The sequence below is a fragment of the Alligator mississippiensis genome, chromosome 3 (assembly GCF_030867095.1).
Source record: "Alligator mississippiensis isolate rAllMis1 chromosome 3, rAllMis1, whole genome shotgun sequence".
Taxonomy (NCBI): Eukaryota; Metazoa; Chordata; order Crocodylia; family Alligatoridae; genus Alligator; species Alligator mississippiensis.
Genome location: NC_081826.1, coordinates 132,167,442 through 132,187,262, shown reverse-complemented (window position 1 = coordinate 132,187,262; position 19,821 = coordinate 132,167,442). Strand labels below are relative to the sequence as shown.

The following is a 19,821-nucleotide window of genomic DNA, read 5'->3' as shown; positions in this document are numbered from 1 at the left end:
AGCTCCCCACTCCTGCATGCACCCCCCAGGGGAGGCACTGAGGCATGTGCCCCCACAGATTTGTGTGCAGCGTGTGGGTGGAGGTGAGCTGCAGGGCTCAGGGCTTTGAGCCCTACTTCCTTTGTCTCAGGAACCACACATTGCCTGCGCATCTCTTGCCCATCCGACAGCAGTGGAGGTAGTGAGTTGCATTTCCCACGGCCAGGTGGGCGGGGGATGCAGTGTGGCCAGCACAGGGCTCCCAAGGGAAAGGCAGCAGGGTGGAAAGCCCTGAGCCCACAGCGAGCAGGACACCTTTGCCCTCGCCCTGCTTGGCGCCACTCCTAAAAGCGTCCCCATGCTTAAAAATGGTGGTGGCGGCACTTGAACTAAAGCTCATTTGACAAGCTTTAGTTCAAGCACTCCACTGCCATTTTTAAATGCCAGGACACTGATCCCCTGGATTTGCTGCCCCCAGCTCTGTCCTGCTCCCCACCCTGGCCCTGCGGTCCCATTCACCGCCCTGCCTGGGCAGTGCCACTAGCTCCAGTCCTGTCCCACTTCCTCCCTTACCGTGAGGGGCCTTGATCCGCTCTTCCTGTCTCTCGCATGGGCCCCCCCGCCCCCCCACCTTCCCCTCTACAGACTTACCTGCAGGGAGCTGCACTCCATGCTGCCTGGGTGTACTCCTGTAAATCAGCTATCAGATTGGTATCAGCTGATATGCCTGGTGCATAATCGGCTATCCGTATCAGCCAAAAAAATCTCTATTGTTGCACCCCTAATTACAATATAGTAATGATATGCTATGCTTCAAGGTGCTTATGCTACTTCAAGGGAAGCCAGGCCACAGAAAGTGGACTGCAGATCAGGCAGAGGTCAGTCGAGGGAGCCACATGACCCAAAAGGGGCTGGGCTTTCAGGGTAAACCCAGAACCTAAACTGGGCAGGGAGTTTGACCTGGAACCCATGGAGGGACAAGATCCTGAGCAGAAGGGCTGCAACAAGATTCCTGACTAACACCTGAGCTGGGGTGGTCAAAACTGGTGGTTTAGGGATTGAGCGTAGTGGCGGTGGAGGTCTCAACTGGCCTGGGAGTGGGGCCAGGGTCTGAGGGATAGAGGCCAAGGCTGAAGAGCTGGGCCACAGCTGAAGAGTGATGAGAATATGCAGGATCAGCAACCTGTAGCCTGCAAGGGGTGAGAACAAAGCAGAGCGAGGGTGCCCATAGCCCAGGTGTTGCCAATGTTATTGGGACAAATACCAAAAAACCCCACAACCTTGACTTAGAAGATGTTGGTCTGCCAGGGGCAGATGGCAGGGGAGCTGCGAGGGGCCTGATCCTTGTTGTGGCAGTGTAGCCTTAGCCCCTTCCCCGCTGTGGTCCCCAAAACATGCATGCAGCCACCACTGGCAACGAGCCAGGCCAGACTTCTGGATCCCAGTGCAGCTGCTTGTAGCCTGGCAGGCTGCCTGCTACAAACAGGTTGGGCTCTGGGCAGGCCCCTGCCACCTGCAGTGGAACCTGGGTTGCTCACAGCAGGGCTTGTAGGCTCTGTGCTGTGGGCACTTGTACCCAGTGGCAGGGTCTGTCCAGAGTTGAGGTCAGCTGTGGTGTGCCGAGCAAAATGGCTTCACATGCCATGCTCTGGCATGTGTGCTGGGGGTTGCCAACCCTGCCATAGCACATGAGGGGTGAGAACAAGCAGAGCCAGGGAGCCCATAGCCCACAAGGGGTGGAATCTGTTGGAAGAGGCAGAGGCTTAAGCCCAGGAGGGGTGGAGTTTATTCAAGGTACAGAGGCCTGAGCCCAGGGGGCATTACGATGGTCAGAGGCACTGGGGCTCCAGGCCCCAACAGTGGCAGAGACCATTCCAGGTTCAGAGGCCCGAATTGACTGGAGTTGACACTGGGACTGAAGGCCCATGGTTGACAGTGACTGGATAGGACAATGGGGCTTAATGCCCAATGACTGGTAACCTCTGTGAGGCTTGAGTATGGCTAAAAGGGAGATGAAGAGGCCATGTGATTAGCCCCTAAGGCAGGAGCAGGCAAAACATAGTCTGCAGGCCAGATTTGCCCTGCCAGGCAATTTTTCTTCTCCCCATCTGGCCTGTGAGTGCCCAACAATTAATTATACCTTGCCCAGCCCATGGATTTCCCATCCTCCCATCCTCATGCCTCAGCCCCAGCCAGCATGCACAGCTTCTGGATGGGGTTGCTTTTGCTGATGAACCTGCTCAACTTTCTTGGCCTCCAGTGGCTGCTCCTCGTGTTCTACTGCAGCACTTGCTCTGGGCAATAGGTAAGGAAGCTGCAGCTGGGCAGGAGTGTGGGGTTGGGGCTGGTGAGAGCGTGGAGCTTGAGCCCATGCCCAGCAGAGTGGCAGATGGGCAGGGTGTGGGGTTTGGGGGTGTAGGGATCCCCATCCCCACATGCGCCCCCAAGGTGTACAGCCCTCGCTGTAGCACATAGTGGGCCTTCGGGGTGCTCATGCCGCATGCAGGTGCTGCTACCTGGCAGCACGTTGACTCCAGCCAGTTTCAGGAGCTGCACATGGCAGCAAGGAGTGGAACCAGGTTGGCCAGTCTCTATCACACGGGCCTCGCATGCAGCTCCCGACACCTGTGCATCACTGGGAGGAAACCCTGTGCGATGGAGCTGGCAACCTGGCCCTGCTCCCTACTGCCCTGGGGCAGGACCCTGTTATAGCTTCCTTAACTATTGGTAAAATATGTGGGACAGAATGTTCCTGTCTATTAAGGCAAGTGTGTTCTCTAAATGATCTTAAGGCAGCTGGAGGAAGCCAGTGGAGAATTCCCCCACTACAGGGGAATTTTCTGCAACTGGAGAAACCCCTTCCTGACAGATGTCAACCTTACTCTTTAAGTGCCACAAGGTACTTCCCCTATGCAAGCCTATTTCTGCCAGATTTAGGTAGCATTGCATGTGGGGAGCCACAGCTGGAAACTTAGATATGGTGAAGAATCAGAGCTTTAATTTGGAAATAATACTTCCATCTATATCAGTGTTGTCAGCTAACTCAACTTGAGTTGGCGCTGCCTTATCTATTCAAATAGGCGTAAAAGTCACCCCCTTTCAACAAAAAAAAAATATCGGCCTTTTTCTTTTGTCGTCTTATTTTGCAGCCTTCAGAATTCACTTGTTTTCATGCTTTATGCAAATACGAAGGTTAGAAAAATACAAAAAATAAAAACTGAGGCTGCATAACAGTCTTGGTTCTACCATCTTAAGAAATTGTTGGATATAGTCAGACTCAGGATACAATAAGGAGAACTGATTAAAACGATTTGTAATTAACTTCAGTAGCCTATAACAGGAAAGAAAACTCCTGTAAATAAATATTTAGCCCATTGGCCAAAATTTTCAAAAAGAGTGGCCAAAATCTAAAGTACTGTTTATATTTCTAAGAAAGTAGCCTGATTATAAAATGTCCCAAGCGCTGTTGAATTCAGTGAGGATTGTTAGATTTCTAAGTTTAGCTTCTGGGGTTTTTCTTATGAATTTTGGAAATTAGCTGATCATAGGACTTTTGTATATTAGTACACCCCTATGTTTATAAAACATAAAGGGAAGTGGATGTTTTGTGGCAAAGATGTTACTTTGTGATGAAGCAGCTACTATGGGACAGCTACCCCGTGTCAAAACTAAGCTTGTGAAGCTATTTTGGAAGATTCTCTATTTTGTGTTATGTAACATCCTGGTTTGTATGCACACATCTAAATATTTTTTCTTCCTCTAATATTTATTAGTTACTGCTGTAGGAGGTTTTTGAGATGTGTGGTTTCCTGATAAATACTTCTTTTATACAAATGAAGAGGAACTGATCTCTCGTTTCAAAATGAGTTCAGCCATGGTGCTTAGGTACTTTCCAAATGAGTAGAACATGACATCTTATGTGGTTAACCAATACAAATCTAACACTGTAACAGCTGTTATTACCCTATCACGTGTGTGTATTTGTAGTCAAGGGCAATAGCTGGAAACATTGCCTTTAATTTGTATAAGCGTTTGACTGTTTTGAAAAAAGAGGACCACTGTAACCATATATAAAAACAAAATGGTTTTGACTGAAGACAAAGGTACTTTTTTCCCTTTTTACTCCAGATTATGTGTTTGAATAGAGCAAAGGCCAACATTAGAATAGTGTGATGGGCCTAATTGAAACAGCCAAAGGAAGTAAAAGAACAATTCAGAAACACGTCTCTTACAAAAATGTCTTCTGTATTGATTTTTGATTGTCTTTTGTCTTGCAAAATTGGTTACGATGATGGCTATGGGTGGGGCAGTGGCTCTTTCAAAAAGGTTGTTAAAACTTGAAAACACTTTCAGGGCATGTACTTTTGTACCATAGACAGAACTCTAGAAAATGACGACTACAAGCCCTGGTAGCACTTTATCCCCTGGAGCTAGCTGGAGAGAACTCTCCTGGAACAAAAAGCAGCTTAGAGTTTCCTAGTAAAAAGGTTGGTTTGAGCCACCTGTGCTCTGCCTTCCTGTGTACTGCAATCCTTTAGAAAGTATAGTACCCTGTGATTTCATTCTCTGAAGGGGCACTAACGGCACTTTTTAAAGTAGTTGGTTTAGTCAAACGTTCCGAGTACAATTCTTTTACAGTTTTTAGACTAAATTTGATCGGGGTAGGAGTTAAAGTGAAGGGGAACCCAGTTCCCTCTGACTGGTTTAGGCCTGACTGGTTGATGAATGAGGATGTGCTGTGTGGGGGGCATCTTTAGTGGGCTTGCTGAGTGGAGCTTCTTCCTGCTCTTAGGTGTATCACCAGAATCACCTCTTCCTCCACTGCTTCCACAAGTACTAGCCTGTATTATCTGTTCTCTGCCACCAGCACCTTTCACTCTTCTGTCTTTCTTTCAGTCTTTTACACAAGGAATATTCTTCTGATTTGGACCTTGAAGCTATTAGGATCCTTCTACAAGACCAACTTCTGTCATAAGATGGCTTGCAAATTGGCTGAGGGGTTGTACTCAGAGAGTGATGGTGGATGGGTCATATTTGACCTGGAGGGAAGTGGGCAATGGAGTCCCCCAGGGCTCGGTCCTTGGGCCCGCACTGTTCAATTTCTTCATTAGTGATTTGGACAACGGGGTGAAAAGCGCCCTGTTTAAATTCACAGATGATACCAAGATTTGGGGTGAGGTGGGCATGCTAGAAGGGAAGGACAGATTACAGTGGGACCTGGGCAGGTTACAGGGGTGGGCAAATGAAAAGAGGATGGGATTCAGTACTGACAAGTGCAAGGTGCTGCACTTAGGTAGTAGGAACCAGCAGCATACCTATAGGCTGGGGAACTCCCTTCTTGAAAGCACTGTGGCAGAAAGAGATCTTGGAGTCATTATTGACTCCAAGATGAACATGGGCTGACAATGCGAGGACACAGTCAGTAGGGCTATCCGTACCTTGTCATGCATCCACAGATGCATCACAAGCAGGGCCAAGGAGGTGATCCTCCCCCTCTATGCGACCCTAGTCAGGCTGCAGCTGAAGTACTGCACCCAGTTCTGGGCGCCGCACTTCAGGAGGGATGTGGACAGCATTGAGAGGGTCCAGAGGAGGGCCACCCACATGATCAGGGGTCAGCAGGGCAGACCCCACGAGGAGAGGCTATGGGACCTTAACCTGTTCAGCCTTCGCAAGAGAAGGCTGAAGAGGGACCTGGTGGCCGTCTGTAAACTTACTAGGGGGGACCAGCAGGGATTGGGAGGGACCTTGTTCCCCCAAGTGCCTCCCTGAGTAACAAGGAATAATGGCCATAAGATGTTAGAGAGTAGGTTTAGCTTAGACATTAGAAGGCACTACTTCACAGTCAGGGCGGCTAGGATCTGGAACCAACTTCCAAGGGAAGTGGTGCTGGCTCCTACCTTGGGGGTCTTTAAGAGGAGGCTTGACGTTTTACCTAGCTGGGGTCATTTGAGCCCAGTTTTCTCCCCTGTCCAGGGCAGGGGGTCGGACTAGAAGATCTACAAGGTCCCTTCCAACCCTGCATCTATGAATCTATAATACCTTTGTGGAAAGTAGCAGCTGACTATGACGAAATGGATTGGTGGAGGGGATGTGGGATTTGTAGAAATTACGTTTTTTGATGTACCTGAACTCGTGTCCCAGTAGTTCATCCTTTCTTCCCTTTCTGTCACTAGTTGTCTCATGTCTTAGTTAGATCATGGGATCTCCAGGTCAGGGATTGTCTTTTATTCTGTGTTTGCATATTACCAAACTCATTAGAGCCTCCACCCTGGTTTGTGCTTCTAGGTACTGCTGTAATAGAGATGATGATTTTACAATAAAAGATCTACTTTTCCTCTGAGAGGAGGGCTGAAAGAAAAAAGAAGATGCATGTTGACACCTGTTGTGGGCATCCCCTCTATGATCATGTGGCTGGGTTTCTCTTCCTTCTAAGGGTGTTGGTGGAAGAAAGGAAGATTCCCCTGCCAGGAAGATTCCCCTTCTCAGGGGACTTAAAGAACAAGCCTAGCCAAAGTTCAGGAGGAAGAAAACAGCCCTATTTTGTCTTTCCAGGCTTTCCACAGTGGGTCATAGACAAGTGGGAGACAAATTGGGGGAGGTTCTGATGAGGAACGAGTTGGGAAGAAGAAGAGAATTTAGAGGGGAGGATGAAGAGAGAGAATGAGGTGAAGAGAGATAAAGACCAGGAGATTATTTCTCTCTTTCTTTCTATTTCCTTATGTTGAAACAACAAGCACAACTGTAGCTACTCAGTTCTAGCTGACTGACCTTGTCACAGCAATATTGTTTCTAGGGTCCAAACAAAAATGTGCCCCACATTCTTGTTAAGGAAGTGAAATAATCACTGCCCCAAAGAACTAATATTTCAAGTAGACAAGAAACACAGAGAGGAAATTATTTTACGTAACCAAAGGAACAAAGAGTGGTCAGCAAACATTACATATTGGCAAATTTGTGTGGAAGTTGAAACTAGGGAGGGCATCTCTCCTCCCATTCTTCCACCACTGACCCCTGGCTGACCCAGGGGCAGGGGGAGCTCCAGCAATGCTCCTGCCCCACTTCAGGCAGGCTGTGTGGGGAGCTGGGCTCAGTTAGGCACAGCAGCAGTAGTGGTGACAAGAAGGTTCCCCCTCCCTACTGGTCTCCTTGCACATCTGCTGCCAGGCCAGACGCAGGCCCAAGGAGTTGGAACCCCTCCTGCTGCTGCTGTCTCTGGTTGAGCCCAGCTTCTGCTCAGCCTCCCTTCAGCCCGGGTTGGAACAGTGAACAGTACAGGAGTTGGATGGGTCTCTCCTTTCTTGTGCCCAGAGGTGTAAATAGAGAGGGGGAATGGGAGAAGAAGGGAGGGGATGTTATAGAGAAGGGATGGAAGAGACAGGAGGGGATGCCAAAAGTTGCAAGGCTGGTTCTTGGACTAAAAAAAAGTCCCCCAGCTGCCTCTCCCACTGTGTGGTCTGCTTGCCCTGGTGGGAAGCTACAAGTGTGGGAGTATTTCCACTACTGCAACACCTAACCCACACCCTCGTTTTTAAAATCCTGGATCCCCCTGTGGCTGCAATAGACAGCCACCTGGAATAATTGGCTACTTAGTGCACTCTTACCTGCTGTCAGTAGTTTCACTTTTCAAAGCGCCATCTTTTACTGTTTTCATACAGGAGTGTAAGGAGTAACATGGTTTAATGAGGCTCTGTCTATTCTTATGTTTTTGCACAATGAGGCTGGAGAACAAAAGCACTGATCCTCTCTAGTGCCTCAGTGTAAGAGAGCAAAATGAATTGGGGCCCCATCTACACCTTACAATTAAGGCAAATTAACTGGTTATTCACACATTTAAGTGGTCCCTTGGCCACACATTTGTTCAATTAATGGCATGATGATACGAGTAATAAGCTACAAAGTTATTCCACAAAATATGTGCAATAACTTTGTAGCTGCTTTCTATCATGCCATTAATTGAACATGTGGCCAGGGGCCCCTGTGACTGGGAGCCCTGTCTGCTGATTAGAGTTCCTAGCTGGGAGTCCCTATGTGCATCCCTGAATCTGGGAGCTCCCAGCTGATGCTGTTTCCCAGCTGCAATAGCACATGCCTCCACAGCTGTGAACTGCATCAGTTCTCAGCCATGGGGGCACCCCCATGGCTGGGAGACGGCAGCTGATGTGATGTCCCATGAAGCACCCCCACAGCTGGGGCACCACATCACTGTGGCACCCTTGTGGTTGGGAGCCCAGATCAACTGATGGGGCCCCCTGCCACAGGAACACATGACGTGCCCTTGCAGCTGGGAGCCCCATTAGCTGAGGGAGCTCCCAGCCAGGGGAGCTTGCTTCTTGCCCATGCAGGAGGAGCCTGGGATTAATAAGGCTTGATAGGATCCAATTCATAATCCTACAGTCACACCTCTTGCCATGCATGTATGGTATAGTAGGGGGTGCTATTGTGTAGATCACTCATTAGATTCCATCCTGCCTTTACCTCATTGTGTAGAGGGACCCTGGGAAGCATCACTGGAAATTGGAAGTAAAGCGATTGACAGAATGAGAGGAAATTGGACCACAAGTAAAAATGGAGGAATGGGTAAAGAAATTTAACAGAGGAACAAAATAGACCATAGGAAAGAGATCTTGAAAACATTGCACTGAATTAAAAGAAAAAAGAAAGCAAAATACTTGGAGCACTTGGTAAGTACAAGAGCATGTATAAAGCTTGGTAGCAAAAGGATTTCAGCAAACATGTTGATGTTTGATTTAGACATCAGGGGACACAACCAGGGGTCTGCTGAACTTGAGGCACCCAGCTGATTTCATGGGCCTTTTTTGTGGACTGAGTGCAATACGCATCCTAGCCTCATGCTGCAAGCAACTGCTCCCCTCCCTCCCTTCCCTTCTGCCCCTCTTCCTCTGCCCACCCCTTCCTCCTTCCACCCCTCCACTTTGCCCTGCCTTCCCCTGCTCCCTGCCACCTCCCCATGCTCCAAGATTAAAGAGCTTCCCACTGTTTTCTTTGCTTGATGGTAAGGTTTTTTTTGTTTGGTTGTGTTTTGGGGTTTGTTTGCTTTTTTGTTTGTTTTCTTGTGAGCCCATCGTTTTTTGAGAAGCCTGCCATTTTTCATGGAGTCCATCTGAAGTCAAGTTTCCATGAAAATTACTCAATTGCAAATTCTGTACGTCTCCAGACATAACCTGGTTGTGGATATTGGATGGCAACGGCAACCCAATATTCTTGCTTATAAAGAAATTAATCTGCAATAATGTTACAGTGTTTGGGCTTTTCTAGGTTTTGTTTCTACAGTCTTGATGGTGACATTTGAGTATATGCATTTTATATAATGCATGTCTAAAAAATTGTGAAGTTGGGTTGAAATAGTATTCATGTGCATCTTACTTGTAATTAAATACAACAATATTCTGTTGCCAAGTTGCATTTATGTGCTAGGTGATTTTTATGCCTTAGAATATTCTAAGTTTTAGGAAATTGCAATGTGTATTTAAATTTTCATAGGAAAGTATTATAGGACCTCATTTTTTTTTTAAATTTGCTGTTTTTTCTAGCCTTCTATTTCTGTCATGGCTAAAAGGGGGGTGTGTGTGTGTGTGTGTGAGAGAGATACACTGCACATTTGCATAGACTCTTGTTTTAACCGGCATTCTGGCAACTATAATTTATTCAAAACAACTTTATTTGCCTCGTTCCTGTGGTCTTCTCAGTCCTTTATTCTTTGCTATGTGATGCCAAAATGAGTTAGGGTAGTCAAAATTCATGAGCTTTCCGTCTTGTTTTAATGTACTTAAACTGATTCCAGGGTATTTCATATTGTTCTCAGAAGAACGTACAACCACTTGTACTAACATTAATTTTTTGATACTATGTGGAGCCAAGGTTGTATGTAGAGTGCTGAAAATTTCTTCTAATGTTTAGAATATTTTATAACTTACCATACATGCGGAATAAGTCCCCCCCCTTAAGAAAAGAGGGGAAATCCCCTTCTCTGTATTTCTGATTGGGCCTAAAAATCCCAAACCAAAAACCTGTTCGTATTTTTGTGGGCTAAATGCCTGTAAAATTTCACCACTATAATTTGTACCAGCAATCCCCACTATTATTTGTTCAGCTGGTTTGATTCACTGTAACACTTAACCATGGCTCTCTTAAAAGACGTAAATGTCTAAACTATATGAAGTCCTTTATGCTTTAGCTCTGTAGTGATATTTGTTAGTTAGTGGATAAGGCATCTCAGGGTGAACATTCCACAGAGGGACACTGGCAATTTTTTGTTTTAGCAGCATTGTATTGTTGAGTCAGCACAAGTTGCTGGAAATGGAAGAGAAGTAATTAAGTACCATGGAGAATGTAGCAGTTCACCTATTGTTTGAGACTGGTAATTGGCTTTGAGCCCATGCTGACAGGCCTGATGCTCTTGTTTATGAATGTGCTTCTATGTTTTATCAGCCCTGAAGTACGCAGAGCTATAAAAGCATGAAAATGCTTGTCAGAAGTTCCTTATTAGTCTTAAAGGAGCTCCTTAACAGCCCCTACTGCGCACTCAATATTTTCCTACCTGATTTTGAATTAACATTTAATGTTGTTTGGGCCCTTTCCCCTGCTGGAGTCCAGCTCCTGGGACCTGGGGCCCAGCTGTGAGGGAGGAGTGGCCTGGTTTCTCCAGGCCTGGACTAGTCCCATGGCCCTACCCTGGGCAGAGGGAGGAGAGCGGGGAGCCTGGCCCAAAGACCACCCATCCCGGGGCAGCTAGGAAGGCTCACATCTTCCCCCTTAGCCTTGGTGGACAGGCTCAGACTGCTGCCCCTTAACACTTTTACATGTGCTCTGGAGGTGGGGAGGCGGTGCTTTTAATTGGAGTGGTTCTCAGAGCTGCTCTAATTAAAGTGCCTCAGTGTCTCGTGTATCAGCATCCCTGCACTTAAAAATGATTGCAGTGGTGCTTGAACTAAAGCTCATTCAGCAAGCTTCAGTTCAAGTGCCTGCAACCCTGCTTTTAAGTGCTGGGGCACTGATGCATGTGTGATGTAGGAGGCTGCTGGAGCGCACCCAAAGAAAAAAAAAAAGTTTATTTGTGTCAGTTGTTTAACATGACTTGCTTTATTACTATTTAACAGTTATTGGTTTGGCCAATATGGTTGGTTAATAACTGGCTATCAGTATTGGCCAAGAAAATATTGGTGCACCCCTAATTTTTAAAAGCTTTGGGTGCTTACAGCTCTTATTTTACCTTAATTTTAAAGGATGTGTATACAATACTGTATGGGTCCTAACATACTCAATACTGCAACAAAATCATAGCAACTTTAAAATAATTATGCAAAAAAAAAACTTTGCTAGCTTGTCCTCTGTAATGAAAGTCTTTTTCCACCCTTTCATCATTCTGGGAGTATATCTTTAGTCCTCTCCAAAAAAAACCTCTTGAATAGAAGGCCACCAACTGGAATCAAGGAAACAGGGAATGAATGGGGTAATGTTGAAATTCTACTGAAGGAGCCCAAAAGAGGCAACAGCAGAAGGCCTGGGTAGGTGGAGTGAAATCCTGCTCCCATTAAAATCAGTGGCAAAACTCCCATTGGCTTCTGTCAGGCCAGGATTTTTTTCCCCTTGAATTCTAATGAAGAAACAGATCTAGGGCATGTAACAATATTGTCTATGGAAAGCTGCAAGGGAAAGGGAGCAGATGTTGCTAAGGGTTTAGTTTGGTCTGTAGAACATGCCTTGCTGGAACAATATACCAAAAAAGGGCCCAGCATGAACTCTAGATCACAGGCTAAAACATTAAAAAATATATTTGTAGTTGTACACTGAACACATTTGGTATAGATGGTAAGAGAAAACGAATATTGATTCCCTTGTACAGACCTTTTTGAAATGGCCCTATGCATATATGTAAATATATACATTAAAACTATAAATTCTGCTTGTAAGTCTATATTATTAGCTATTTTACATATCTTTTGTTAAATATCTGGAGGAGACCACTTTGGATGCTCTTACTGTTGTTGTCAGAACCTAATCCATGTTTTTAAGTATTACTTATAAACCCTCCCCGCTCCCAGTATTTTGATGCAGTTTGAGTGAGAATGTAAAGTAGCCTTGTTCCTGGTTACCTGTTCTTCATTTCATTTGAACAGACTAGAACTCCAAATAGATTGTTCAGTCCCTCTTGCAGTGATTCCAGCTTATTTATGGTTCTCTTGCCATTTGTGCATTTTTTTTCTTCTGACCTTGTAGAAGTGATATTCCCTATTTCCCTCCTTATCTACTAGCCTGAAAACCTACTTCTACCTAGGACCTCAGTATGGTTTCCAGAGAGTTCCTTCTGAGCCTCTTTCAGAAGGCTTCCTTCACCATCTCTGAAAATGTACTACTTTGGCTTGAAGAGTTGAAGGAGCTTCAGGTATTCTTATGCAACATTTTACAGGCATAAGGTGATGGTAAAATCTGATCTGAAATTTATCTGAACAACTTCCATAATTTTACCTCTCTTTTTCCCAGAGCCAAGAGAAATGGAATGTTATATGTGGATGGATCCAGACTTCTGCTTTATCTTTATTGGCAAGAGTAACGCCATTCAGACAGTTCTGTTGTTTATTTCTGAATGTAGCTTGGACATTCAAAAGGCCAGAAGTTGACATGAATAACATTATGCATCTTTTTGTATTATCAATTGGCTGTGTACCTTTCCCACTGAATTTCCCTAGAGCTGAAGAGACTGTTCACTTGTTTCAGACACGTGTCTGTATTAACAAGGTGCTAATTATTATCACAAACGTTTCTCCAGAATTGTCTCATATAGTAGTTAAGTTTGATCCTAATTTGGAAGAGCAACTGTACAATCTCTTGACTGCAGCGTATTTTTTGGACTGCAGCATATTTTTTATGTTAATATATATGAAACAAGGGTATTCACCTTGAGGATGTTGTTGAATCATACAGAAGATGATAATTATTTGCTTCTCAAATTAGAGCAGGTAAATAGTAGTAAGCTAATAGATGGCACTTAGTTAGCACTTGGGAATTTTAGTCATGTTTGGGAGAAGAGAGTTCGACTTAAGGCACCTTCTCTCTTAAATGAAGTTCTACTTAAACTGATTAGTTGCATTAGTGGATTGACAGTGTCTCAAAAAAGTAAATGGCATTTACTGTTCAGTTGTTGAATTCTCTCCACTGCAATACATTGAAAGCAAGTTCGTTCTCCATGAGGCCTCATTTTATAATGTTATCTTGGATTTACGTGCAGTCTAATTTTGCTGGGACACTGTTTAAATATGATTCAAGCACAGTTTGCATTAAATCTGGATATAACACTGAAAAGGGACAAAACTGTGCCAAGGGCTACTTTTTTAAAAAGCCTTTTCAAACCCACATAGAAGTCTGCATTATCAAATATATTAAGTGGTTCTAAAACAAAATTTGGTCCTTCTATAATGGCAATTTAGACTGCATTACAAGCTGGCTTGTTATGAATTCTAATTAAATACAGCTGCCCTGTTTCTCCCGAATAGTTTTGGGACATTGTTATATAGCCTCTTTCATCTGGAAATATCTTAACTCACATGGCATGCATTTGTGCTTTCCTCTTCTTCCACAAATAACATGCAGCGTCTTCTGGAGTGAACCCTGGCATCTGGTTAACAACCCAAATTTACATTGCACAACAGCCTAGAATAGAAATAAAATTTTATCCAAATGAGACAGCAAGTGGTGTTTGAGATATAGCCAAACGGTGACTGGCCCTGACCAGATATTAGATGGGGTAAGTGGCATTGGTCATTCTTTTGAAATTTGAGAGGGTCATTTCTTTTTTCTTGAGATTAATTCTGGTGTAAAAACTCTGCTTTCTCATTTATCCTGCTCATTATGTATTGGAGACCACTGGAGGAGCTATCAGAATTGTTCAGGCTGAGGTATCATCTGTGTGGATGACAAGCAGCAGCTGTTATGTCTTGTTTTCTTCAGATCTAGATGGTGTTGTATGTGACCTTTCCTGGCACCTACTCCTGAACACTGTTTGGAAGCTATTGGTGATGCAGAACACAGCTGTTTGCTGGGGAACATTACACCAATATTATTCCAGTAACTTCCTGTTTGTTTCCAAGTGCAATTACAAGTGTTGACTTTGATGTGTGAAGAGTTATATAGCTTGAGTCTCTGCTGTCTGAGGGATTTCTGTTCTTTCTATGTATATTAGTTCTGTTGCTCATATTAGAGGAGATAATGTAAAGTGCCCAGACCTAAATATTGGGAGCCAGATATTCTCAGTATAAGGCCCTTAAGCCTGGCTAGTAAATCTATTTGACTAGAGCTGCTCAACTGTGTTATATGGCCCATGGGGTTTGCCACTGGTCCAGAATTTGGTGTCAGGAGAACAGTTGCATTGCTTCCCCACTGCCAAATTTCTGGACAGATGGGGAGCCCCAGGTCCTGTGCACTGTATCTGGCGCCCACTCGCAGTGTGCAGGTGGGGTGCCAGGACCCACATCTGGTATGGAGGGTTGGGTAGCAGTAGTGCTGGGCCCAATCCCAGCAGGAAGGGGCAGTGCTGGCCCTCTGGGACCCAGTCCTGGCATGTGGGAAGGGGTGGTGCCAGCTCCCTGGGACCCAGTCCTGGTACACAAGGCAGGGAGGGAGCAGTGCCAGGTCTGCAACCCGATCTGGCCCACAGGTGGCCTGATCTGGCCTGTAGACAGATCCCATGCTACCCATCTGGCCTACAGGGCCAAAAGCTTGAGCACCACTGTTCTAGACCCATGTTATTGAACAGTTAGGGCACAGTTCAAGGCTTACTCTTTCTCAAGGAAAAGGGTGTAATGCATTTCAAATTTAGAAAAATTATTTTAATGGCTCAACATTATGGAAATACAATTTTTTAAATATACTATGGGGTTTAATCAACCTTAAAAGTATTCGGGTAAAAAACCCCACAACATTCCTGGAGGGGAGGCTTGTAATCTTCGATAATTAAAGGTATTTCTGTTCTATAGCTGTCCTCAGCTATAGAAGGGCAGCACCTCCAACAAAACAGAGCTCCCAAATGCACAAGTAGCTCTGAATAAGAGGACAGCCAAGCAAACCTCTGTTCTCTGCAGCTCTAACAGTTGCTGAGAAGTAAAGACTTTCTGGCACTGACTTGAGGACCAAGGTATGAGGTTCATGGTTCAGGAAGTCATGTTTGAAACCATTTGGTATACTGCCATTGTCTCAGGTCTCTTAGTGATGTCTGACAAACTTGGGGACCAAAGAATTCATGTTGATCTTTCTTTTCTTTGGTTCCTTATTTACCTTTACTTCACTTACTGGATTTATTTTGCTTATATATATATATATATATATATTTGTAGTACATTGAATTGGCACGTACAGTGCTCTGCCCTGCTTTCTAAATACATAAGAAAAGGTCCTAACCCTAAAAGTCTTAGTTGAAGGTGCCAGTATTTTCTTGAGATTCATTAACACAGGTCTGCACTAGAGCAATGTGAAGTAGTGTAAATACAAAATAGGCAAAGGGTGGAAGAAAAAGAGAAAATATAGGTAAATAGAAAAGGGTTGCTGTTTTTTTGCCTTGCCGCCTCCTGTTTTTGAAAGAAACCCTTGTTCCTTGTTCATTTTGACCTAGGAAAACCATACTTGATTGAGGGCAGCAGATATAACATATGCAGTTCTTATTTCCAGATCAACTCCAGGGGATGGTGGAGGGAAAGGTGGTGGTTCAGGATCTCTACAGACTGAGGCAGACATCTCTGAACTGGTTATGCTTGAGTTATCTTTTCAAGCTTTTATCCACAACTACCAAGAGAAAATTCTTGCTTTCAAAACCGTTCTGAGGTTTTCATGTACTTGCATGATTCAGCCTTGCCTGGTTATGAGAAGCTGCTGCTTATTGCTTGTTCTCTGTGAAAGAGAGAAGCAAAGGGATTGGCACAGTTGGTCCCCCTCCTACCCTTTTCTGCTGCAGTGCTGCTTACATTGAACAAGGTACCTTTGGGGAGTCCCTTTAGTCTTCTTGTAAGAGGCAAAGATGCTTGTGGGAGTTTTGCTCTGCATGATGGGGCAGTTAGAGAACCTGAAGTTCATTGAACTCATGGTGCTTCCTCTCTTTCAACACCTCATGGATTTTCTTTGCCATTTCAGGAAACCCAGGGTACCAAGTTAGAGTTGATATTGCCAAGTCAACTTTTATGGCTTCTAGGGCAGGTAGGCTCAATTTCTATTTTCACAGAAAAGTTTGCGTTTAATATAATTGAGAAACTGTGTTGTCCACCTCCCAGTCAGTTGAAAGATTAGATCTGGATGAAGAGATCTCCTCTGCCAAGAGGGCTATGATAAAGCTCCCACCATAGAGGGAATAGTTCCCCTGTGCACCTTTCATGGGTCTTTGAATCTTTGGTCTCAGCTGTTTCCAGAATAATGTAGACAGAGGGACAGGAGAACTTGTCTAGTACAGTATTCAGCCAAAACAGATTAAATAACAAAAAGACCTACTCCTGACAGAGTCTGTTTCCTAGCTCCTGTTCTGTATGTGCAGGAAGAAAATAGAAGAAATGTACCACATACACAGTGAATCTGTCTTTTTATCCTTGCTGCACTTCTCCATAACTGTTCATAATGTATCTGTATGCTGACTGAGAAACATTGAGCTAGAATATAGCTGGTGCCAGGTGAGAGTGGTAGGGGCAAGATCTCACGCCATTGTGCCCTGCCTTTTCTACTGTCTGCTCCCACCCCATACCTGGAAAGGGGGGAGGAAGGAAAAAAGACAAGCGGTCCAGCAAACTTGCAATTGTGATAGATGCATTATAATGATAATTCAGTTACAATTAGGTAAATGTGTTTTTCATGCACAGAGAGCTAACTTCCGTAATTTCTTTGTAACAAGAAAAAGTGAAGTCTGCAAGGTAGGTAGCACATTATATGTCACTTGTAATGGGCTGTATATGAACTTGACACACATTGGTATCTTTATTCAGCAGTCTTATAGAGTGTAATCACCACAATTGTAGAGAGCATCACCTCTGGGCTATTGATGTGAGAGATGTCATAACACAGAGAATGTGCCTATCCTCTCGTGTTGCTGAAGAATGCATTTTTTGAAAAGATTTGAGTGGCACAGATAAAAATGGTGGAGACTAGAGGTGGACAAACCAGCCCTGATGACCAAAACACTACCCAGGGGCCAAAGGCTGTCCTCCACTGCTTTGGCTCCTACTTCGGTGGCTCGCAGGCTGGTGACCAGAGCCATGTGCACCCATGGCCTTAGGAGTTTGTAGGGCGTGGTGGTGGTGGGAGAAAAGCTGGTCTAAAAAGTATGGTCTGGTGGCCTTGCATCCGCCCACCTGTCTGCCTGTGCATGGCAGCGTGCTGCTGGTAGTTGGGGAGGGAGGGGGTGCTGATGCATAGGTTGCCAGGGGATAGGGAGCAGCTGTGAGCACTGCTTGTCTGTGGTGCGCTGGGGTGACCACTGCTAAGTGGGAAGAGGTGCGGTTGTTTACCTTCTTGGGCCAGGCGCCACAGTGTATTTGGAAGGATCTCATGGTATCAGTGCCTTAGCATGTTAAATACTACTATGGATCTGGAACAGGAACCATCTTTGGAAAGAGACAGACCTGTTTCTTCAGAACTTGTGGACTTATCTCCCTGGGTCAAGGAAGGATTTTCTGGAGCCCAAGTAAAATCTGTGTGCTTTGGAAGAGAAACTGTGATACTGGTTTGTCTAGTTATTTACCAGTATAACATAATGCTAACATGTTAGGCCTGTAACCAAAATGACCCCACAATATGCTCATCAATAAATTAAGAGACTGTAGCATTGATGCCTACACAGTTGGATGGGTAAAAAATTGGCTGATGGGGTGCACCCAGAGAGTAGTGGTGGATGGGTTGTACTCAACCTGGTGAGATGTGAGCAGTGGGGTACCCCAGGGCTCAGTCCTCGGGCCTGCACTGTTTAACATCTTCATCAGCGACTTGGATGAGGGGGTGGAAAGCACGCTGTCCAAGTTTGCTGATGACACCAAGATGTGGGGCGAGGTGGACACATTTGAAGGGAGAGAGAAGCTGCAACTAGATTTAGACAGACTACAAAAGTGGGCAGATGAGAATAGGATGGGGTTCAACGTAGACAAATGCGGGTGTTGCACCTTGGGAGAAGGAATCCACAGCATACATACAGGCTGGGGAGTTCCCTTCTTGAAAGCACAGAGACGGAAAGGGATCTTGGAGTCATTATTGATTCCAAGATGAACATGAGCCGCCAATGCCAGACCGCAGCCAGCAAGGCCAGCCATACCTTGTCATGCATCCAAAGATGCATCTCAAGCCAGTCCAGAGAGGTGATACTCCCCCTCTATGCGACTTTGGTCAGGCCGCAGTTGGAGTACTGCGTCCAGTACTGGGCGCCGCACTTCAAGAGGGATGTGGCTGGCCTGGAAAGGGTTCAGAGGAGGGCCACCCGCTTGGTGAGAGGGCAGTAGGACAGGCCCGGTGAGGAGAGACGGAGGATCCTGAACCTGTTCAGCCTCAGCAAGAGGAGACTAAGGGGGGATCTGGTGGCTGCCTACAAACTCATCAGGAGAGATCAGCAGTAAATAGGTAGAGCCCTTTTTCCCCAGCACCACCTGGGGTGATGAGGAACAATGGTAATAAGCTGATGGAGAATAGATTTAGGTTGGCGATCAGAAGGCAATATTTTGCAGTTTGGGTGGCCAAAATCTGGAACCAACTTCCCAGGGAAGTGGTCCTCACCCCTACCTTGGACAAATTCAAGAGGAGGTTGGACCGTGTCTGGGGTCTTGTGAACCCAGCATTCATTCCCAGCATTCATTCCTGCCTGTGGCAGGGAGTCAGGCTAGATGATCTGTTCAGGTCCCTCCTGACCCTAGCTACTATGAAACTATGCCAACCTTTTTATAGCCCACCTGGAAGAAGAATTCCTCAGAACTGTACCATCAAACCCATGCTATACCTGAAATGCATAGATGACATCTTCATCTTGTGGACCAAAGCCCTGCAGTCTCTAGTTGATTTCCACCAAAAATTCACCTATCATTAACCCTCCATCAGACTATTTCTTGAATACTTTAATGCCAGCATTTCCTTTTTGGACACCACAATCAATATCCAAAATGGTAAAGTACAGCCACCATATACAAGAAACCCATGGACCAACATACATATCTAGACAACCATCAGTCAGCCTAAATGCACCAAAAAGGTTGCAATTTACAGCCAAGTGTTATAATACCACTGAATTTACACTGAGTAGAATACTCTTGATCACTACCTCACAGATCTCAAAAGGGCCTTCACCCAGCAAGGATACTTCTCAAGAGAGAGATTGTACTTTGGAAAGAGTCATCTGGATACCACACAAAGATTTGCTGCAGTACAAAAAGAAAATCTGCATGAATCACACACCATTAGTTATGGCATCCTTTCCTGGAACCTACACGGAAAATCCTCAAACAATTGTAACCCAGACTAGAAGACTACCCAATTCTTAAAGAGATCTTTCCAGAACCACCCATCCTAGCCATTAAACAAGTACCAAACTTTGTTAACCTCATCACCAGAGGCAAACTCTATATGACCCAAACCACACCTAATGGATCCAGACCATGCCAGGACAAGAAATGCAGAACCTGCCAACACATCTCCACCACTCCTACAATTACCACACCCCACAACAAAACTATCAACATTCCCGGATCTTACACCTGCACTTCCAGAAATGTAATATATCTCATCCAGTGCACTAAACGCCCTGATGGAAAATATGTAGGTAAAACCAAACAACAACTGCGCACCACAATGAATGCACACCGAAAATCCATCAAA

General features: G+C 45.2%; 1 protein-coding gene across 5 annotated transcripts in view; it reads left to right on the top strand.

Moving 5' to 3' along the window:
- HIVEP1 (HIVEP zinc finger 1) overlaps positions 1-19,821 on the top strand; it is a 204,361-nt gene that overhangs the window by 39,092 nt on the left and 145,448 nt on the right. The gene's annotated exons all lie outside the window — the stretch shown is intronic.